General features: G+C 42.4%; 1 protein-coding gene across 1 annotated transcript in view; it reads right to left on the reverse strand.

Moving 5' to 3' along the window:
* LOC124799883 overlaps nucleotides 1-18,842 on the reverse strand; it is a 190,904-nt gene that overhangs the window by 171,184 nt on the left and 878 nt on the right. The window lies entirely within an intron of this gene.

Genomic DNA, 18,842 nt, shown 5'->3' on the forward strand with positions numbered 1-18,842 from the left:
GATTGAGCAGTCCATAGGTTTACTCCTGGTTCAAGCATCCAACAGGTACAATATTTTGGCCATCAGACATATCATCATCAACAACAACAAAAACAACAACAACATCATCATCAGATATTCTAATGAATAGAGTTCATCTGAGCACACGATCTGACTTTTTCTGACTTTTATACCCTTTCCCTGCAACACGTTCTATACACAGTCTATGCCTGAGGGCACATGTCAACAGCCGCACAGGTAATGGCGTCAGGGTCTGTGGCAGTGTAAGTGCAGTTACTCTGTCAGCCCTAGGTGCCAGAGTATTGTGTCTGCTGAGTTTCTTCTCAATTGGATCCAGTGCTGGTTCCCAAGCCTTGCTGAGATAATAGCTGCAGTGCTCGTTGGAGAGATTGTCCCTGGTGCGAATTTCGATGGCCACTAACAATGTTGTCCCAGTATTTCAGAGCCTGTGCTAAAATCCTGGTATGAATATATTCCATCACGATTCTTGGACAGACAGTGCTCTGTGACCTCCAACTTTTTGGGATACATTAGTAAAGTGTGCTGCTGGTGTTCTCGGTATTGATCTTCGATGGTGCACACTGTTTGTCTGTTACAGGTCTTGCCTAATTGACTTGCATCCCGATGTACTCCAATCTTCCACAAACCAAGGTCATCTCTGACACTATGCAATAATGTTCAAGTTTCATTGGGCGGTCAAAAGACAGTTTGCTTTTTCAGTATACGTCCAATTTTTCCCATTAGTGTCCAGGTGTACGGTATAAAGACAATGCCTACCTCTTCCCTGCGTGACTTCTTCCATCTCCACAGGTCATACTGTAGTGGTGGGGTGGAGAGCATGCCTCATCTGCTACTCTGTGTAACTTTAAAAAAAAAAGCACCGTTCTGAGGTGTTACAATTCCTGGGGTAGATTCTCTGGGTCAGATGATGCACACCCTGAGTACTGGAGGTTTTAGTACCCAATTCCTCTGTGCACACGTTGATGGCAGCTGTCTGCATGCAAATAAAAGTCAATGTGTGTTTTCTTCTGATACACACCGCAGCCCAGAACAGCATCAGCTCTTCTGTTGACCATGACGTTCAGGAATGGTAGTCTTCGTTCTGTTTCAGTCTCCGTAGTGAATTTGATGTTGCAATTTGTGGAGTTCAGACAGGCACAGAATTCAAGAAGTTTTTCCCTTCCTTAGCGCCAGACAAGGAACGTGTAATCCAGTACTGGAGAAAGCAGGTAGATTTCCATTTGGATGACATCAGGACTTCTGCTCTATGTACACATTTGCAACCACAGAAAAGAGTGGACTGCCCATTGTAACTCCCTTCATCTGTTCATAACATTCTCTATTAAACAGAAAATATGTGGCAGTCAGAAGACACAAGAAAAGGTCAATGGTCTTCCTGTCAAATTTCTGACGAATGAGTGCTAGTGACTCTCGTACTAGCAACCTAGTGAATAATGAAACAACATCAAAGCTCACGACACTATCTGTGTCCTTCAGGCTGAAGTAGTTGAGGTGATTTGCCACATGAGGACTTAACCCTCTAGTACCTCCAGCTACAAATATGCAACATAAGTTTTATATCAGTTTTAGTAGTCTTTAGCCAATGCTAGTTCACCAATGCCCACTGTTACACATTTGTACAAGCCATGCAGTGCATTCTGTGAGGAATAAATGGAACTACTGTAGAAATATTATCTTTGACCATGTTCGTAGCTTCTTAGATGCTCCAGGGCAGAAGTTGGTCACCATCATGCTGCGCAAGGTATGTGGGATCCTCTTTTTGTGTGGATAATAAGTTTTTAATCAGTATATATTAAATATTTTCTCTTTAAATGAGTACTAGTGGACCAATTATTTGTAATCTTTTGGTTCTGCATATTGAAATACCCTACGAATGTTGAAATGCACTCATGTTACATATATGTAACAGTGGGCATTTAGGATTTCAAATGGCTCTGAGCACTACGGGACTTAACATCTGAGGTCATCAGTCCCCTAGAACTTAGAATTACTTAAACCTAACTAACCTAAGGACATCACACACATCCATGCCCGAGGCAGGATTCGAACCTGCGACCGTAGCAGTCGCGCGGTTCCGGGCTGAAGCGCCCAGAACCGCTTGGCCACTGCGGCCGGCTGGGCATTTAGGGTTATACATGAAAATAGCAACTGTTCTCAAAAGAACAGATACCACTGATGACCGTGCAGCTTCGAGGTATATCAACAACACCTGTCAGCAGCAGAGGGGTTCCAATTAATTATCCTTTAGGGCTATGTTTATGAATGTTAGTATTGTGACATTTAGGCATTTTCTTTTACTTCCAGTTCACGATTGATGACATTCTTCAGGTTCTAACTAATCCCAATGAAAGTGATTTTTCTGAACTTCATGATGAGGATGATTATGAAATTCTGACTAATAGTAACACATATAATGATGGCGGAGAAACTTCTACTCCAGAGCTGTTGCAAGAGTTGGCTGTTTTTGCTTCAGTAAATCCTGAGGATGTTCCAGAAGATACAGTGTTGTGGATTGATGGTGACTTTACTCCAAAAATTCATCCATTCATGCAGCTTCCAGAAGACTAACCTGAAGAAATGCTCACCCTTTAGCAGTACTTCAGATCTCTTGTGACACGTGAAATACTGGAACTCTGTGTTCAACAAACTAATATTTATAGTATTCAGAAATTGGGTAAAGCTATTGACGTTACCCTAGCTGAGCTGGAGCAGCTTTTAGGTATTTATTTGCAAATGCTCTTGGCACAAATGCCTAGTGTGTGATGTTACTGGGAAAAACATATGGTGCATAATCTGGTTTCTGATATAATGGCTCAAAGCTGCTTTCAGAAACTAGTACCTCTATTGCATTTCCAGGATAATCTTTTTGTTACTCAATTAACACAGAAAGAAGATAAGCTATGGAAAATTCAACCTTGGCTTACTTTGTTCTCACAAGTTTGCCTGAGAAAACTGCCTGAGCAGAATCATCGTGTTGACAAAGGACGCAGTAGTCTTCAACAATATATACGAAACAAGCGAACAAGATGGGTATTCAAAATGTGGGCTAGAGCTGGTTCCTCAGGATATTTGTATGATTTTGACGTTTACCAAGGTGCAGCTTCTAAGGCAACAAAGCATGTAACTGCTTGGTACATGTACCTCTTGGTTACAATGTTGTGATGAAGCTAACTGCAGCATTGGCAGACAATCACTTTTTAGGGCTTATGCAGATTTCTCCACATCATATCATGATGCTGAGAGCCTACTGAAGAGGGGTATTTATTACACTGGCACTATAAGAGCTGGAAGATTCAAGCAATGTACTCCTCCCAACGAGAAGCAGACAACAGCACAAGGACGCGACACTATAGCTTCACAAGTTGACACAACGGGCAAGTTCATCATTGTGAAATGGTATGACAACAAATGTGTTACACTGTTATCTTCGCTAACAGGTGTACAGCCAAAGGACATGGCAAAAAGATGGCATAGGACTAAGAAATAACATAGTCTTGTCCCAAGACCATCCAATATTCAAATGTACAATTGTAATATGGGAGGAGTAAGTCTTCATGACATGTTGACATCACTACACAAAAATCTCATAAAATCCAGAGGACAGTGTTTGTATATTTTCTGGCATGCAATAACAATAGCTGTTGTCAATAGCTGGCTGAAATATAAAGAAGGCTGCAAGGCCCCGTCTTGAAAACATGTTTCTCTCAGACAGTTTCAAGCTAATCTTGCAAGTGCATTGATATATGCTGGACAAGAGGGGATGTCCAAGTACTGACGATATCTCCAAAAAAGTCAAGAAACTGGCTACTACAGTAACTCCAGTGCTAGAATGTCAACAGGACAAAATTACCACTTTCCTCAGTGAAATAACACAAGAGGAAGGTGCAAAATTTCCAAGAAACAGAATAGTTTTGTTCAGTGCCAAAAATGCAAAGTTTTTCTGTGCTTCAACAAAGACAGAAACTCCTGCAGATAATTTCACTACAAAAAGAAATGTATGTAAATATGTTTATTGTTACATTACAGTATGAGCTTTTGTAATAAATCGATTCAGAATTCAAAACTGTGATTATACATTTATCTTACCCATTTCAATACCATTACCTTGAATCCCAATGTTACATATGTGTAAAGCATTGTAAAAAAGGACTCAAAAATGAAAAAAAGCTAAAAGCTGTACATTTGTCCTCCAACTTATTGGTAACTGTAAATAATACTCTGCTAAGAACAACCTACAATGAATATTAATTGTTGTGAATCCTAGAGTATTAATATTTCTGTCAGGTGTCTTGACAGTAAATATGGGGAGCCCTGACGTTGCTGACAATGGGGTTTAAGGGCATCGTATTTTCATTGGCCTTAGGGAGTCCTTAAGATCTTGGCAGTACAGGTCATTATAGTAATAATTTCTTAATGATCCTCTCTCGTAAGTCAAAGTCCTTGAGAAGCACCCTCTTGTCTGTCTTCTTGGTGGGGTCAGTGTTGATCTTCCTGTAGGAATCATTGTCTTGCATGCTCTGTATCTTCTCACTGTAGTTCTTGTCAGAAAGAACAGCAGCAGCATTGCCTTCATCAGCAGATAACACTCTCAGCTAAGCCCAGGAGCTCAGATCTTCAGCACAGCTGACTATGGCGACACACCTGATCACCAAAATGTTGTTCTCACGTGACATTATGAACTGGTAGTACATCCATGGACTGTTTAGTTAGGAGTTATCAAGTTTGGATATGCCCATCACCACAACATACATAAAGTTCCCCAATTTATCAATGTGCACCGTCCAACATTACTGCAAGAAATGGTGAATCACTCTGGGTCATGCAACACACTGTACGATCAGTGGTCATAAAAAGGTTCCAACCAACATAACCAGAAACAGTGTCAGGACTTGTCAATAACAAATGGTTTCAGAAGTGCCAGCAATTGCTGCTGTAGGTCAATGCAGGCACAGCCCAAACATTTTCCGAGTGATCCTTGCGAAAGGAATTGCATGCAGTGTACACTGGGAATCTGGTATCTAACAAATGACCACTGCTCACAGTGGCACATACAACTGCTTCAGTTGGCAAAACAATACAAAAATTGGACAGCGGCTGATTGGAAACATGAATTGTGGTCCTACGAGAGATGATGTAAGGTGACAACTATACTGACACTCCAACGAAGCAATTAAGTCACAGTGTGTGGAGAGAGTGGCTCATGATAGAGGTGGTTCTGTGAAGTTTGGGGGTGTTTTCATACCATAACTCGAGGCCAGTCTTTCAGTTTATCATGAACATGAACCAGGACATTCATTTCAACATTATTTGTGAACAAATGTCTTTTCTTCTGAATCTTGATAATGAGTATGCTGTGGACACTCCCTTCTTTCAAGATGACAACAGCTGTGGTCAGAGGGCTGCACACATACATTCCTAGTTCAAAAACCTTTCAAACGTCTTATCACATCTACAGTGGCCTGCTAAATCTTCTGACCTTGATCCCGCATAAAAATCTGGGGCTGGTCAGGACAGCAGGTGAAAAACAACAATTACCATACTCATAATTTGATAGCTCTACAGCATCTAAACAACAACTTACACACACATTGCTGGCTCAATTGAGGCCTTTATCAAGGTTAGAGACGGTTACACAGTATTAGCTTGATGTCTTCTGTAGGTGACCTTTGGTTAACTCACCAACATGATTACGCTCATGTTTATCTTTGAACAGCTGTTATGTATGTCCCATAAGAATATGAGCCTGTTGCATTGAGTATTGGCTTGTTACGCAGATGACATGACTATTCAGCCCGTAAGTCTACATTTTCTAATAAATTTTAGGGTTAGCTGGTCAGGTACATTTTCAACACCTTTTTGTACTGTGAAGTAAATTTAAGAAATCCGAGGTATTAGAAAAAGTCTCCAGCAAGATGTGCTGTTGCCTACTTTACACACGTTTACTATCACTTACTTTTAATGAAGGCAGGAGCGAGTAACAGTATGTGGAGAAGAATAAGAAGAAGAAGATGATGAAGTTTGTTAACAGTACTACATATCAATGTTATAAATGCTTACACAGAAATCTGAATCTCATTTACCACATTTGAGATGGCACTCAAGACTTGGTTTAATATTATGACAAAATGAATCAGTCACACAAACTTAATCACATTCATCGTTATTGTCAGAATTACTTGCAAACAGTCACCTTGTGCTTCCTTACAGGCCCAGTAATGTCACTGTCACTGGAATTTTCCTCAGAACTCTAAAATCATTCATTCACACAGTCATCCGGCACTTCATTCTCACTAGGAACATCTGATCATCATCATCATCAAAAACCTCCAAAAGTGTTTCACATTTATTCATTTTCTTCTGTTTTTGAATAGGGCTATCTCTAAAAGCAGGAGGAATGCCAAGAGGAAAATAATAACTATCTGTAATCTCAAAACAGAATCAAAATGCTAAGTAAGCAAAACATACATGAAGGCATTGAAGCTTAATACACTGACTGCTGGTGTAAGTAGTAGTTAAAATATATTGCAGCATATCACATCCACAGGCAGTATGCAGAATACATGAGTTATCTCTAGATCCAACAGTAACAGATGGTGCACAAGACATGAATGAGCTTGGGATCTGTCAGTAATTTTTTCCATGTACATACTCACACTAACTACAAATGTACACTCTCCCAGAATTAAACTGTGATTCACATAATTATGGCTAGAAAGGAAGAACCTTTTTAGCAGAGTCCCAACAACATATAAAACCCACAAACCTTTTTCACACTCATTTCGTTATTATTTAAAACACTGGATTAATCACTATCGAGAAAAAATTGCTCCCTCTTGTTTGAATATAAAATGCAATCAAGTAGAAAGTGGTGCACCATCACTGATATGCCACAAGCATCACATATTGGCAGGTCGTCTGTCAGACACCAGTGTGTCACTGGACAGTGCACTATATTCAGTTGTGTTACATCTGCATCTTTCCATCAGAGTGGCTGGAGGTATGTTCACCATGACAGAAACAGTGGCTTCACCAGCCTTAGCTTGTTGTTTTATAACTCTAGTCATTAGTTTTCCAGCTGACACACAACTCCTCTCTAGAACAACAATGCATTATCACCCAAGCAGACAGCATTTGGTGGTATATTATTTTCATTTCAAATGTCCCTTACAGCCATGTCAACTTACACATTTCCCTTTATTTCCATATACTTGGTACACAGCAGAATGATATTTCCTTTCCTTACTGTTTTAAAACATAAAGGTCATAGGTTTTTTTGTATATTCTGTACTAGTTAGTCAGCTGGATATGTTTACTGAATTGCCTGTAAGGACTGGGGAATCAGGGCAGATTACAAGAAAATTATTCTGCCAATGGCACCTCAGCTGCTCTAGCACATTTATAGATACTTAAAGCTCAGAGTCAAAGACTATAAATTCATCTGGATGTCAAATCCTATGGACACTGTCTGGAGAAAGTAATGAGCAACTGACAACATAACCCTACTTGGACCCATCAGAATAAATGACACAGTATCAGTGCTCATCTAACAACCCGTAAAAGGCTTGTTTAAAGATAAGAGCCAGTGTACAAGATTTCTTGTGCTTTGTCAAATTTCAAACAGCCTTGAATTTGTTACTAATAATCAATACTCCCACACTGTGTTAAAAATTTCAGCTACACAACACCAAGCTTTTTACCTTGCTCCACTGTTTCAGTCCCAACCACTCTCATCACTCTGCTGTGATTTATATATCTGAGTACTTTTAATGGTGAACCATGAGATTAGAGGCTGGAGACACTGCACCGACTTTATATGCATGTTACACTGTGAAGAACTTACACTGGACGATTAATGGCAGTTCCCCAGCCTCAGCACAGAAGCTGGGTACGGGACTTGTATTGACGGCACCTGTCACCAGTTTAATGAGATCATGGCACAATGAATCCAAGGTCTTTATGTAGGTTGGTCATGCAGAATAATATAAAGGACAGCCATATTCCACCTGTGATTGAACAATGACTCTGCAACATACCAACAGCGAATATCTGTTTGCTCCCCAGTAACTGCCATTAAGACATTTTAAGATGTTCAGAGACTTTAGAGCTCTTGCTTTAGTATCTACATAACTACTCAATATATCAGTATCTCTGTTACACTCTCCCATAGGTTAAACAAACCTGTGAGCACTTGGGCTGCCCTTCTTTGTATAGTATAATATCTCTTGTTAGTCTTGTCTGGTAGGGGTTCCCAACACTTGAGCTATAATCCGAAATGAGTCCTCCAAGTGTTTTGTAAGCAATCTCCTCTGTAGAGGAATTGCATTTTCCTAGTGTTCTACCAATGAACCAAAGTCTGCCACCTGCTGTACCTATGACTGAGCCTACATGATTCTTGCATTTAAAATCCCTACAAATTGTTACACCATGTATTTTCATAAGCTGGCCAATTTCAACTGTGATTCACTGATACCGTAGCAATACACATTGTGTCCTAGTTCTATCAGACTGTGGCTTTGAAAAATAAGTCATGGACTACATTCACAAAATAACTAAATTTATTCAAGATAGTCTCCCCTGAATCAAAACACAGCTGAAATCATTTTAAAAGTATATTGAAACAGAAACAGTAATCCTTTTTTGAGTTGCATTTAGTACTGGAGTAAAATTTTCTTGGATGTTTTTAATTGTGTCATAATGGCGTCCTTTCATTGCCAACTTCAATTTGTGTAACAAATTCGGCAAATACATTGACAAGTGCCAGGCACATACTGTTACATTCAAGGCCAGGATGACTGCTGCAGCAATGCTAGCGCTTTTACTGTCTACATAGCTGTTTCTGAAACTTCAAAGAACATAATGGTGCAACTCACTACAAGATAGCATTGCAGTTTGGTTGGTTGGTTGGTTAGTTTAAAAGAGGGGGGGAGGGGGAAGGGACCAAACTGCACAGTCATCAGTCCCTTGTTCCCAGCAAAATAATTACACAACGAGAAAGGAGAAAAGAAAGGAGACATACAGCACAATTACAGGAGAAAGGAAGAACCAGAAGAAGGACAACCAACACTACTATGCACAAAACAGGAAAACGAAACCACAGAGAGAAGCAAGAAACAGGAAGAAGGGGTAAAAACAAGAGAGCAGATGACCATGGCTGGCTGACAATGAGAATAAAAAAGGAAAAGCTAGCCACTCTGCGACACATTAAAAACATCCACCTTAAAAGCATTAGAGTGGAGAACACAAAGGGACAATGGACATGCACTTAAACTTATATAGAATGATAAAACCCACCATCACATATAAAACGTAAAACTAAATTAGCCAATGAGGCATTGTCAGCTGCAATTAATGGCAACGAGTCCGGTAACTGAAGAGTCCATCGCAGGGCAGCCAAAGAAGGACAGCTCACCAAGATATGGGCCACTGTCAGCTGGGTGCTGCACTGACACTGAGATGGGCCATCACAGCACAGGAGGTAGCCATGTCACCCATGCGTGGCCAATGCGGAACCGGCAGAGAACCACAGAGCCCCTGCGAGAGGCTCACATGGAGAACTGCCACACATATGTAGTTTCCTTAACGGCACACAGTTTGTTGTGAATGCTGACGTTATGCTGTTTCATCTCCCAAAGCCACAAAACCTTGCAGCGTAGTACCGAATGCAGGTCAGTTGCAGAGAAGCCGATCTCCATGTAGCATGTTTGGCCAGCCTGTCCACAAGTGTGTTGCTTGGGATTCCGGCATGACCTGGGGTCCAGACAAACACACCACTGAATGTCCGGACCATTCCAGGGCATAGATGGACTCCTGGGTGGTCGCTACCAAAGGCTGATGTGAGTAGCACTGGTTGATAGCTTGTAGGCTGCTCAAGGAGTCAGTACACAGAAGAAATGACTCCCCAGGGCATGAACGGAGTGCTCAAGAACATGTGATATAGCCACCAGCTCGGCAGTGAAAAGACTGCAGCCATCGGACAGGGAGTGCTGTTCAATACATCCTCCATGGACATACGCAAAGCCGACGTGACCATCAGCCATCGAGCTGTAGGTGTAAACCACTTCGTGGCCTCGGTACATGTCAAGAATCGAGAGGAAGTGGCAGCGGAGAGCAATGGGGTTAATTGAGTCCTTAGGGCCATGCGAAAGGTCCAGGCAAAGCCACAGCCTAAGTGTACACAAGGAGGTTTATGTGAATGGACAAGTATAGGTGGTACAGGCAAGGACTCCAGCTCAGAAAGAAGGGATCAGACACGAACTGCAATTGGAAGCTCTGACCTGTGCTGCCGATGAGGGAGATGAACAGCCAACTTGGACACAAAGTACGAAGTGGCAGGAAATTCTGGATAAAAATCGGGAGCGGGCCTCGGAGATCCCACTCGTATAATGTGGCAAGGATATTATGTCGCCAGGTGGTGTCATACACCTTTCGTAAATCAAAAAAGACAGCAACCAGTTGTTGGCATCTGGAAAAGGCTGTTCAGATGGCAGACTCTCTGGACACAAGATTACCAGTGATAGAATGCCCCTGGCGGAAGCCGCCCTGACCTGGAGGCAGTAGGCCATGTGACTCCAGGACCCAATCCAAATGCCGACACACCATACGTTCCAGCAGCTTACAAAGAACGTTGGCAAGGCTGATGGGCCGATAGCTGTCCACATCAAGCAGGTTTTTACCAGGTTTGAGCACCAAAATAATGGTGCTCTCCCACCACTGTGATGAAAGATGCCATCGCACCAGATCCGGTTGAAGATGATGGGAGATGTCGCTCGTAGTCAGATGAGAGATGTTTCATCATCTGACTGTTGATCTGAGCTGGCCCAGGAGCTTTGTCGGGGCAATGTGCAAGGGCACTGAGGAGCTCCCACTCTGTAAATGGGGTGTTATAGGATTCACTGTGGCGTGTAGTGAACGAGAGGACTTTACCTTCCAGCTGCCGTTTGAGAGTGTGAAAGGCTGGGGGGTAATTCTCTGATGCAGAGGGTCGAGCATAGTGCTCAGCAAAGTGCTTGGCAAAGTGCTCGGCAATCGCAATTGCGTCGAGATAACACGCCTTTTATGTTAACACTGGGCACATCTGTTCAGGTCTGGCACTCAAAAACACATTAGATCTTTGCCCAGACTTCTGAACGTGGCGTATGGCACCCAATGGTCGAGACATATCTCATCCAATACTCCTGCTTCGGTCATTTGATAAGTTGGCGAATGTGAGCACGGAGCCGTTTAAAGGCTATGAGGTGCTCCAGGGCCGCTTATGCCACTGTAGAGTTGCCGACGCTCCTTAATTGCTTCAGTGACTTCCGGCGACCACCAAGGGACTGTCTTTCGCTGGGGGCACCCTAAAGAGTGTGGGATCATGTTTTCTACCACAGAAACGATTGTCGTAGTCACCTGCTCAACCATCACATCAATGTTCCCGTGTGGGGGAGATTCAATGGTGACAGCAGATGTGAAAGTTCCCCAGTCTGCCTTGGGTTGTCATGTGCTCTCCGGTAGATAGATGTTAGAAGTCCTGGGCTGCAAATTGATAAATCAATGGCCGAGTAAGCTCAATCAGTGCAGTTAATACATTCAGGGACACTGCACCATCTGGAGGAAGATGTACATTGTAGACAGTCATCTCCTGTGTCATCCTTATTCTAACAGCCATGGCTTCACGAGCGGTTTGAAGGGGCACAGGTTCACTACGGACTGAGTTTAGGACATAAACGCAAACTCCACCTGACACTCGATTACAGTCACTACGGTTCCTGTAGTATCCGTTATAGCCATGGAGGGCAGGGGTCTTGTCCACATTGCCGGGAACCAGGTTTCCTGGAGGGCGATGTAGAAAGCAGGTGTAAAGCTTAGCAGTTGCTGTAGCTCAGCCAGATGGTGGAAAAAACCACCGCAGTTTCACTGGAGGATGACGTCATCGTGAGACTGGGAAGGCATTGAGCATTCATTGAAGTTTACACCTCAGGGTCACCTGCTGCCACCGACTTTTTGCCTGAACAGTCTATATCCATTTTGTCTGAGGGTCCAGCGAGATCTAGGTCCTCAGCTGATGCTACAATATCCGCCTCATCAGCAGACACAAGCTTGGAGGTTGGATTTCTCTCACTGTTCTTTGTGTTTCCCTGGCTGGGAGGACTTCACTGAGTCAGTCTCTGGGACTGAGGATGAGCATGAAGCTCTAAGACCAGCTGCTTTTGGACTCTTCAGCCACTGGCGGGTGTCATCTTTCCCACTAGCAGAAACCTGGGAAGGGAGTGACTCAAGGGACCCCTTCCTAGCAAGAGCAGCCGAAGAAGTTGTACGCTTCTCCGACTTAGAAGTGGGGACAGACGCCCCCAATGGTTGAGGGACTGTTGCTCCTGAAGTAGGTGGTGCAGGATCAACATGGAGGGAAATGCCCCCCACCATCAAGGGGGCAGGTGTAGTCTTCTGGCTCTGAGAGGTTCTGGGGTTGGCAGAGCTGATGTGGCTACAACTGTTGTAGAGACTATGTAAGACGATGTCATGCATACAGGGTGTAGGCGTTCAGATTTCCTCTTAGCCTCAGTGTAGTTCAATTGGTCCAGGGTCTTGTACTCCATGGTTTTCCTTTCTTTCTGGAGAATCCTGCAGTCTGGCAAGCACAGCGCACAGTTGACACAGATAGGAGGCAGCACACAGGGAGTATTGGGATGTGACGTGCATCCACAATCTCGACATGTGACGCTGGAAGTACAGGGGGAAGACATATGACCGAACTTACAGCATTTAAAGCACCACATCGAGGGAGGGATATAGAGTGTTACATTACAGCAATAGACCATCACCTTGACCTTCTCGGGCAATGTATCACCCTCAAAGGCCAAGATGAAGGCACCGGTGGGGACCTGATTATCCCTCAGCCCCCGGTGGACATGCCAAGCAAAACATACACCTTGCAGTTCTAAATTGGCGCACAGCTCATCGCCAGACTGCAAAAGAAGGTCCCTGTGAAATATGATACCCTGGACCATATTTAAGCTCTTATGGGGCTTGATGGTTACAGAAGCATTCCCCAGCTTGTCACAAGTGAGTAACGCCTGTGACTAGGCAGATGATGCTGTTTTGATCAAGACCGACTCAGATCTCATTTTGGACAAACCCTCCACCTCCCCAGACTTGTCCTCTAAATGCCCAACAAAAAACTGAGGCTTCACAGTCTCGAACATATGAGGTACCGGGGCAAATAAGAGCTGCTGCCATCCTTAGCCTGACGTTCCTCCCATGGTGTGGCCAGGGAGGGGAACGATTTGAGGTCGTACTTCTGTGCATTGAACTGAGCCCGTGAGTGCTTAGAGACTGCTGGTATTTGACCACCATCAAGAGATGATGTACTATGCTTCATCGCGTGTCATCCGCCGTGATGCCACCCACTCCGACCAGGGGCGCCACCCAGCTGCAGCAAAGGTCATGGAGATGGGCATCTACTCTATGGCATACATGGGGAGTTAATGGTGCAGGCATCAGCAGAGCGATCCCTATGTTGTCAGGGGGCTACAACCAACAGGGTACATGGCGGCCCACCACAACGGACTGGCTACCATGCTGGATACGAGGCGCAAAGAATTCCATGGTCCTTGTCAGCACAGAAAACAACACTGCATAGTGGTTGGAGGAAAATGCATCCAAGGTGTCCTCACTTAACAGATGGAGGATGATCGGGACTGCAATGCCACAACGAGAAAGTGGGCTAAAGATCTCAATGCACAATGGACATGATGCACCATGTAAGGCACCCTTCCCCAATTCGCTCGCTCTTCAGGAAAATTTTGAAAAATGGAGGTCAAACCCTACAGTGGACCATCACATAAAGGCCAAAAGCTGCGAGACTCCTTTTAGTCGCCTTTTACGACAGGCAGAAATACCTCAGGCCTATTCTAACCCTTGAGCCCACAGGGGGAAACTGCGGTTTGGGATTTTACACAAGCATCCTAACAGAGCTGGGACAAACTGCGTAGGATACTATTTTTTTTATTTTTTATTTTGTGAAATGCACAATTTTTCATATCTGAATATTTAAAGCAAGCTGTCAGTCTTTGAACCACTTGGAAATCTTATCAAATTATTTGTGCATCTTTTCTTCAGACAATATTTCATTATAGATAACTGCATAATCTGAGGTTACTATTATTATCTGCAGTGGCATTACCATATAGCATGAACAGAAAGGGTTCCAACACACTTCCCTGGGTCACACATGAAGGTACTTCTACATCTGTCAATAATTCCATCCACAATAATTTGACGTTTCCTCCCTAACAAGAAATTCTCAAGTCAGTTGTAATTTTCACCTGACACCCAACATGACTGTACTTTCAATAACAAGAACAAGTGACAAAAAAAATAGTTCAAATGGCTCTGAGCATTATGGGATTTAACAGCTGAGGTCATTGGTCCCTTATAACTTAGAACTATTTAAACCTAGCTAACCTAAGGACATCACACACATCCATGCCCAAGGCACGATTCGAACCTGCGACTGTAGCGGTCACACGGTTCCAGACTGAAGCGCCTAGAACCGCTCAGCCATACCGGCCGGCTCACAAGCGACAGTTGTGGTTCCAATTCTAACACTTTTCAGAAGTCAAGAAATATTGCATGTATCTACCAGCTACCAGGATGTCACGTGAGGAAAGAGGCCATTTTGTTGGGGGTACTTCATTACATTTGAACTAAGAATATTTTCTAAAATTCTACAAGAAATGGATGGATACTGGACAGCAGCTTTGTGGATCACTTCTGCCATGTTTCTTGTAGATAGGTAAAACAAGAGCGCATTGTCCCAGCAACTGGGCACAGTTTTTTGTTCAAAGGATCCACACCTTATTATTGTTATAAGAGGGCCTAACGCAGCTCCAAATTCAGTATTTCATCATGTCCTGGAACTTTTTTTCAAGTTAAACAAATTCAGCTCTTTCTCAATGCCATTCACACTAATATCTACTCACTCATCTTTTCAGTAGTGCAAAGATAAATCCTAGTTTCTCTTTTTCGATCATTAGTGTCTGGTTACTAACTTTGGAGTCACTAACAGCTTTCACCTAAGACCAGAATTTCACCAGATTTTGTGAGAAATCTGTTGATAATATTCTACCACCATAGTTTTTGAAGGCACAATTCAGTGACTTCTTGATAGCCAAACATGTTTCATACATCATCACACTATCGATAGCCGTATGATTTTACACCTAATATGCAATAGGCCTTGTTTCTTTGTAAGATTTTACTTTACAGGAACTGTATACCATGGAAGGGCCCTCTCATTATAAACTTTTCTATTGTGTACATATCTACGACATGAATGGTCAACTACCCTTTTTTACTTGAGCCACAGCTCTTCTGGATGCTCCAGCCCAGAGATAAGTTTCAAGTTCCTCACTGAGATATGCTACTACTGTCTCATATCTAGTTCACTAAAGAAATAAATACTTGTAAAGTAATAGTTGCGCTTTGTACTTTGGTTATCATTGTTGCTACAGCTGCATAATGGTCACTGATACCATTTTAATTTGGGAGTCCTCAAAGAGCTGTTGCTATTTTATCCCACACATTTTCATCATAAGTAGACTCGAATATCATCTGTTCTATGTAGTTTTATACGACAAGACAAGGTGGAGAGGGGAAGAAAGGAAAGGGTATGGAGGAGAGGGGATGGGACCACTGCTGTCAGCAGCATCAGGACATTATGCAGAACCATGGGCGACAGGTGAAAATATGGACCAGATCGTGATTCGAACCCAGGATTTCCTGCTTACCAGGCAGGTGCATTAACCACTGCACGATCCAGGACACAGCATTATTGCAACTGCACAGGCTATCTCGGCACATTTCACGGGAGATGCACATTTCCATCGAGCGCCACCTATCTGCTGTCCCTGTCCATTTCCTTCATATTTGCCCGCTGAGATTCCCACAGGAGGTAGAATGTATTTGTGCATTCTGACTGAAGAAGGTGGATCAACTACGCAGTTAGGCTTTTCAAATTATATGAATGAGTGGTATCTGTTCTTTTGGATATGTCCAAAAGAGCAGACACTGCACAGAACCCGCAGCTATTATACACTACATGTAAATTGGAGGAGGTGGAGAGGGTAAGAAAGGAAAGGCAAAGAGAGGATCACTGCTATCAGCTGCATTGGGACATTATGTGGAACCAGTGGTGATGAGTGAAAATGTGTACCAGACCAGGATCCAAACCCAAGATCTCCTGCTTACTAGACAGTGTGTTAATCACTGCAGAGGACAGATGCTACACATTCATATAATTTCACTAGCCTAGCTGGGGAATGGACGTACCTTCTTGAGTATGGATGCACAAATTTGTCTGGCCTCCTCTGGGAATCTCTGAGGGTGAACATGGAGGAAATGGACAGGGAATGCAGATAGGTGGCGCTCAATGGGAATGTGGATTCGCCATGAGGCATGCCGAGATAGTTCGTGCAGTCCCAGTAATGTTCTGTCCCAGATGGCGCAGTGGTGTGTGTGTGTGTGTGTGTGTGTGTGTGTGTGTGTGTGTGTGTGTGTGTGTGTGTGTGTGTGTGTGTGGTACACAACACAATTTGAACAGAATTCCCCCTCGATGGATTGTCATCATTCAATCCACAGAGCCTAACTGTCTAGGGTACATTAGGAATTTGAATTTGCATGCAAGTTCAGCATTTCTTGGCTGTGGTTTCTTAACCAAATAGGGTCACAACATGATGAAGTTACAGTATCACCCAAGAAGAGTGCTTTACAATGCTCAGTTTACAAATTATGCAAATGAACTATGCACTGCTTCCATTACTTATAATCCGTAATAAATTCCTTATATCTGGTTTTATTACATTTAGCTAGAAAAGATGATGCTTTTTTTTCTGGGAATTAAATGGAAACCATTTTAAATGGTGGAAAAGAGCCATAAGAATAATAACTAGAAGTAGTAGTTGGACTAATTTAAAGAACTACTTAAGGGGACCACGCCGAGGTTCAGGTAAAAAAAAAAAATTATTTTTGGTTTCCATCACATTTTGATAGATTAAGGTTTTATTTAAGTACTCTGAAAAGGATTTTGCTGAAAAACAATTTTTATAGCATTTAAAGAGCAATTTCCTACCACGAGTGTTTATGTGCCACGTCCACTTTTCTGCACTTATTTTAGATCTTTATATCCCCTACATGACGTCACACACGACAACACCCTTACGTCACGGGTCAAAGCCGACGCGTTGGATCGGACGCTTCTGTCGACCCTCAATTTCTTGCAAACTAAAATTTCCAGTACATATGCCCCATTATATCAGAATATATCATATATCATAGATAAATGAATGAAATTTTCAGAAACTCTACATAACATAAAAAGCCACCTGTGGTCCTACATTCATTAATATTCCCAATTTAGGAAGTTCACAAAAAATATTTTCTGCAGAAAAAAACTTAATATTTTTGTTAATAAATTTTAAAGAAGTATTTCTTAAAAACTATAAAACTGATAAAATAGATTTTAGTACATTTGACTCTATTAGCATCATGTAACATATAGTAAAAATATTAAGGTCCTGCACCACATAATTTTTTTCAGAAATGGGTCAAATACTTGCCTAAATTAACATGGGTTAGATAGGCAGGGTCTAGTCCCCTTAAAGAACTGGGTATCCTTTACTTACTGCACCAAGCCAGTACATCTACCAACCTGTCATGGACATCAGAAAGACAATAGGCCTACAAAATACTCCACTAATAGCTTTATAGATAATTATGGAGATACAGCTAGTTCTGACTTAAATTTACCAAGGGGAGGGGGGGGGGGGGGGGGGAATCAAAACAGCATTTTTTGCCATGGAATAAAATTGTATAACAAATTGGCCAAGGAGAGGAAAAGAATTACAACAATAGATCTGTTCAAAAATGCAGCTGAAACTTTCTCCATAAATAATGCATATTACACAATTACAGATTTACTGAGAGTAGTGGTTAATAATGAAAGGTGACAAATACAACACCCTGTCACTCTGCCATACAGTATCACAATGTAATGCTTTTACAAGAAAATCATGTGCCAATTGATAACTATAGTCCATTACAGTAATATCTTGTCTTTCTCCCAAGCTCAGAATCTCACTCCCAATGGGGGAATACTGACTCAGCTTTTCACGTGGAATGAGGGGAGGATATGTAGATGAGCATGGGGCATAGTTGTACACTTATAGGCCTGGAGTCAGTTTCCTGAACAGACCGGAGGGAGTGCAAGAATAGTACCATGTTTGTGGTCCAAGAGTCAGTTGCAGGAGTCCTTAGCGTGTGCAGTGATGCAATACAAAAGTACGTTTTGCAAGTTATCTGGATCAAATTGTGTATAAATCAAGGAACACAACTCAATGGCGACCAACTGAATGATGTGCAGTTGTGACACTGATCTCACATTCGGGAGGACGGAGATTCTGTCATGCCATTCAAATTAAGGTCTTCCTAAATCATTTCACACAAATGCCAGGGTGCTCCTACACCAAGGCCATGGCCAACCACCTCATAAAAACATACTTGTTTATTCAATGTGTGTGTATATGATGAGCATTTTATTTTCATTGTACTATAATGACAAATCCTAGAACACTCGAGATGATCTCTGGATGGATTAATGAATAAACAGACGACTCAATATTGTCCAAGAGAATAAAATTTGCTAACACATGAAAAAAAATCTCTTTTGCACCAGCTTACTGCACACGTAAAATCATAACAGCATTTTACTGTGGAAAGACTAATCATGCGAACAGGTAGTTTAAAAAGATTTTGACCGTGGGTTCTTGAGCCCATCAACTTTGTCT

This window comes from Schistocerca piceifrons, chromosome 1 (genome assembly GCF_021461385.2).
Source record: "Schistocerca piceifrons isolate TAMUIC-IGC-003096 chromosome 1, iqSchPice1.1, whole genome shotgun sequence".
NCBI classification, from domain to species: Eukaryota; Metazoa; Arthropoda; class Insecta; order Orthoptera; family Acrididae; genus Schistocerca; species Schistocerca piceifrons.